Below are 6,000 nucleotides of genomic sequence, written 5' to 3' on the forward strand. Positions count from 1 at the left end.
TGCCATTTTTTTTCTTTTTTCCTCATGGCATAATGTGAAAAATAGATTTCCATCATTTGGTCCCCAATAACTCCATGCTGGAAGCCTATTGTTGATAACACAGAAGTTGGAATGCATTGATATTATCATGCATTGATAGTATCATGGAATCTTGTTCATATAATCAATTTCTAAAAGAAACCAAAGATTTAAGGGCTAAGTAACACTAAGCTTATGTGAGATCTTTCAGAGGAGGGAAAAAAGGGTGACAATTCCAAAACAAAACTTTGATACCAAATTTCAACAAGAACTTCCACATAAAAGGAAGTTTACTACCGTATATAGAGATGCAGAAACCATCCAAAACTACCAAATTAGATTCCTCCTCCTCCTCCTCTTCCTGCTCCTCCTCCTTCTCTTCTTTTTCTCTTCCTCCTCTTCCTTCTCTTCCCAGGGTCCTATATTGTAGGCTTGCCTCTAACTTGCTATTTACCTGAGGATGATCTCCGAACATATGATCTTTCTGCTGATGGCCTGCCTGAGTGTTGAGATACATGGCCATGCCAGTCCTCAGGGTTGCTGCAGGCATGCCAGATGAGTATTCAACTGGCTGAGCTACATCCCCAGATCCAGATTTCCTCTTGGAAATGTGAATTTGACATTATGTCAGATATACTATTATGACATGTACTACAATATGTCAAATATAATTTGACATTGTAAAATCAATGTACTTATCATCATAACCTAAATAAAAAGTTATGAAATAATTTCAGTAGACCCAAAAAAGTGTGTTTTATAAGCTTTAATATTTATTCATCTTACACACACACATACATAAAACCCTTAGGAAAGTAGCAAAAGGGGAATTTTATAATCAAAATACACTCCTAATATAGGAGTATATTTAAAAAATGTATGGCAAGTATTGAACTGAACATCAAAGTTAACCCTTTCTTCTGATTACAATTAGCATCTTTATTTGACATTTTTGAGTACTCTTGGCAGTGTGATCAACCAACAAAAAAAATTGTGAAAATAAAGTTAAGGGAAAAATAAAATTGTCATTATTAACATGTATGGAAAAGAATCAACAGATGTGGCGCTTTCTCAGACAATTAGGAATAGTGCTTCCTCAAGATCCAGCTATACCACTCCTAGGCATATATCCAAAAGATGCTCAAGTACACAACAAGGACATTTGTTCAACCATGTTTGTAGTATCTTTATTTGTAATAACCAGAACCTGGAAACTACCCAGATGTCCCTCAATTGAAGAATTGCACAATGGAATACTACTTAGCAATTAAAAACAAGGAAATCATGAAATTTGCAGGCAAATGGATGGAACTAGAAAAGATCATACTGAATGAGGTATCCCAGAAGCAGAAAGACACACACAGTATGTGCTCACTTATAAGTGGATATAATATAAGATAAACCTACAAAAATCAGGTAGGATTGGGAGGGAATGAGGGAGCGGGACACGGCTGGGATACAGAGTTAATAAAATGTAACTGATAAGAAAAAATTAAATTAAATTAAATTAAAAAGCACCTACAAAAATCTGTGCACCTAAAGAAGCTGAGCTAGAAGGAGGACCCTGGGTAAGATAATTAATCCTTACTCAGAAAGGCAAACGGGACAGACATTGGAAGAAGGAGAAAACAGGAAACAGGACAGGAGCCTACCACAGAGAGCCTCTGAAAGACTCTACCCAGCAGGGTATTAAAGCAGATGCTGAGACTCATAACCAAACTTTAGGTAGAGTGCAGGGAATCTTAGGAAAGACGGGGAAGATAGTAAGACCTGGAGAGATCAGGAACTCCACAAGGAGAGCAACAGAACCAAAAAATCTGGGCCAAGGGGTCTTTTCTGAGACTGATACTCCAACCAAGGACCATGCATGGAGATAACCTAGAACCCCTGCTCAGATGTAGCCCATGGCATCTCAGTATCCAAGTGGGTACCCTAGTAAGGGGAACAGGAACTGTCTCTGACATGAACTCAGTGGCTAGTTCTTTGACTGCCTCCCCCTAATGAGGGAGCAGCCTTTCCAGGCCACAGAGGAGGACATTGCAGTCACTTCTGATGAGACTGGATAGGCTAGGGTCAGATGGAAGGGGAGGAGGACCTCCCCTATCCGTGGACTTGAAGAGGGGCATAAGAGGAGATGAGGGAGAGAGGGTGGGTTTGGAAGGGAAAGAAGGAGGGGGTTACAGCTGGGATCAAAAGTGAATAAACTGTAATTAATATAAAAAATTTAATTAAAAAAAGAATCAACAGATGATTTGACAGGTTTAAAGAATAAGTCTAGCATGGCTGCTTCATAAAAGGTCAACATGCAAAACTCAATTTTATTTCCATATGCTCACAAACATTTTAAAAATTTTAATGATTTATGTTCATTTTCTGTGTACTGATGTTTTGGCTGTATGTTTGTGTGAGTGAGGACGCCAGATCCCATGTAGCTGGAATTACAAACAGTTGTGAGCTTCTGGGAATTGAACCCCAGGGTCCCCTGAAAGAGCAGTCAGTGTTCTTAACCACTGAGCCATCTTACCTGTTCCTCACAAACATTTTTTAAACAACAATGTATCATTTATAAGTAGCAGTTAAAATCAAATCCAAATATAAGGGACAAGCATTCCACATAGAATACTGAAAATGGTACCAAGAGCAATGTTTAAGCGATACAAAAAAGAACATGTATCTGTAAAGATGTCAGCTCTTCCATTTTTCTCTATTACTCAGTGTAATCTCAATTAAAATCCAAAAGGTGTTGAAAAGCTGATTAGAAAATGTATCTAGAAGAGCAAAAGATAACTTGGAAAAGAAGAGTCATGACTTAACCGCAGGATTTGTTTATTCTAAAGTCAGGATCAGTAAGCATGTGAAATAGTGGCCCAAGAACAGACAAAGCAACAGAATTCAACAAGTCCAGAAATAAATCCAGGTGTATATGGCCACTTGATTTGTGATCAAGGTGGCACTTAGATTGCAGAGAAAGAATGGCTCCACCCAGCATACATGGAGTAGGGCAATTTCCCCAGGTCACCCAGCTAGCCAGCTGAATCAAGACAATACATTTTGAGACATCTTTTTAGGTGGTTTGTTATTCAGAATTAATAAAACCAGTATACCTGGAAGTATATTTAAGCTACACTTAAAACAGCATTGCTACTGGTCCAGGGTGATGAGGAGACAAAGTGCAGGTGAATTACTAAGACAGGGTTAGAAGGTGAACTGTGTTAGTGAGCTATGGAAAGGTGAGTGACACTTTTGCCTGGGTTACTGTGACTGATACAATGTGTGACCGTGAACACATAGACATGACTAGAGAGGTTCCAAGCAGAATATAGAAACTGCTGGTGGATTAATTCTTTAGTTATAGATAATAAAGTCCAGTGAGGCAGCCAGCACCAACATGGAAGAGCTGCTCAGTTTGGAGCAATCTGGCAGTTTCCAGCAGGCAACAGTCTCAAGTAACAGCCTTTGGACAAAGATCAAAACAGGGTGTGGCCACGAAACTCCTTGGCAAGACTTTTGAAAGATTTAGGGTGATACTGGGTAGACCTGCCCATTTAGCATGTAAAAGTACTCACAGAGACTAAAGAGGGCTACATGTAGAACTCAGATACAGCTGGTGGAAATGTATTTTAGACAGCAGTTTGGCATTACTTACTGAAGTTCAACAAATACATGTAATTGCCCTAGCAGAAAAAGTACACATATGACTTAAAACATCAAAAAAGGCTTATTTACTCATGCACTGAATTGCCTTGAGTAGGAATCATCCAAGCATCTATCAACAGTTGGATGGTTAAACCTATAATGAAGTCCACACATAACCATGGCTGGATCACACACATATCCTAGTGACAGAAGCAGGTAGGAACAGAATAATATAGTTTGGCCACACTGGTGTTAAGAATCAAGACAATTTTCTTTGGAGAAGGAAAGAGAGTAACATTTGGGAGGGGGATTACAGGTATTCTAGAGGATGAGATTGATCTAGAAATAGGAGTCCAGGTAAGTTCATTTCATAACACTTTGAGCTCTATGATTCCATTTTTTTTTGAGTCTCTATTTTGAACAGGAAGTTTGTAAAGTGATATAGTTACAATAACACCAAAAACTCACGAAAATATATGTGTACAAGTGTTATGGAAAAAATATTCTAAAGTCCTAAAAAATCTAAAATCACCAGTAAATGGAGAGATATGCCAAGTTTGTGGTTACAGCACTCAGCAGACTGAACTGATTGATTCTCTTAAACTAATCTATAACATTAACACACTCTAAACCATTAAGAACAATAGATGAATCCAGAAGTGATGGCACATCATTCCCACTGTAACAGGCCCTCAGACCTTAGCACAATGGACTCCATGAAGAGGAAGAGCCAGTCTATAAAACTCAACATGTAGACAATACCACCTTGCCAAAAATGAAAAGATCTAATCCATCAAAGCCCACAGTTATGGGAACATCTCTAGATGTATTAACCTTGCTTATTGGCTTCTATAGTTCTGCTTCTGGTTGTTTGTTTGTTTGTTTGTTTGTTTGTTTGTTTTTGAGACAGGGTATCTCTGTGTGTCCCTGGAACTCACTCTGTAAACCAGAGTTCTGGCCTTAAACTCACAGAGATCCACCTGCCCCTGCCTCCTGAGTGTTGGGATTGAATATGTGTGCCACCAATGCAGCCCAGTGGCTAACTGTTCATTTTAACTGAAGTATGTCAACCCAGGACATGGTTTTTTGTGCTTAAAAGCTCACCTTGATCATGTATGGTCCTTGGTTGGTGCATCAGTCTCTGCAGGGCCTTACGGGTCCAGATTTGTTGGCTCTGTTGGTTTTCTTATGGAGCTCCTGTCTGTTCTAGTCCTTCTATTCCCCTACTCTTTCCTATGACTCCCTGAGCTCTGCCCAAAGTTTGGCTGTGAGTCTTAGCATCTGCTTTGATCAATCTCCTCCTGGGTGGAGTCTTTCAGAGGACATTTATGGTAGGCTCCTATGCTGTTCCTTCTCTTCAATTGCTTCTAGTGTCTATTCTATTTGCTCTTCTGAATGAGAATTAAGTATCCTCCCTAGAGTCTTCCTTGTTATTTAGCTTCTTTAGGTCTGTGGATTGAAGTATGGTAACCCTGTATTATATGGCTAATATGGCATGTCTTTCTGTTTCTGGGATACCTCACTCAGGATGATCTTTTCTAGTTCCATCCATTTGCCTGCAAATTTCATGATTTCCTTCTTCTTAATAGCTGAGTAGTATTCCATTGTGTAAATGTACCCCAATTTCTGTATCCATTCTTTGGTTGAGGGACATTTAGGTTGTTTCCAGTTTCTGGGTATTACAAATAAAACTGCTATGAATATAGTTGAGCAAGTGTTCTTGTTGTATTTTAGAGCATCTTTTGGGTATACACACAGGAGTGGTATAGCTGGGTTTTGAGGTTGGGCTATTCCCATTGTCTGCATGAAGAAGACCTAGGCCCCCTGCTCAGATGTAGCCCATGGCAGCTCAGTCTCTTTATGGGTTCCCTAGTAAGGGTAGCAGGGGCTGTCTCTGACATGGGCTCTGTTGCCTTCTCTTTGACCACTTCCCTCTGGTGGGGCAGCCTTGCCAGGCCACAGAGGAAGAGGATCCAGACAGCCCTGATGAGACTTGATAGCCTGGGGCCAGATGGTAGGGGAGGAGGGCTCCCCCTTTCTGAGGACTAGGGGAGGGGAATGAGGGAAGAGGGAGAGAGGGTGGGGCAAGGAGGAGACAATGGAGGGAGCTACAATTGGGATGTAAAGTAAATAAATTATAAAACCTTTTCTTAAAAAGCTACCCTGAGAAAGGCTCAGTGCCATGAGATCACATACATCCAGTGTAGTCACTGGCTGGCTAATAAAAACTTGTTATTGACTTGGACCCACATCTGAGCAGTTTCTCTAGTAAATAACCTGTAATACCAGCACTCAGGAAACTAAGGCAGGAGAATCTCTGAGAAACCAGCCAAAAAAAAAAAAAAA

The sequence above is a fragment of the Psammomys obesus genome, unplaced genomic scaffold (genome assembly GCF_907164565.1).
Source record: "Psammomys obesus unplaced genomic scaffold, mPsaObe1.curated_primary_1811, whole genome shotgun sequence".
Taxonomy (NCBI): Eukaryota; Metazoa; Chordata; class Mammalia; order Rodentia; family Muridae; genus Psammomys; species Psammomys obesus.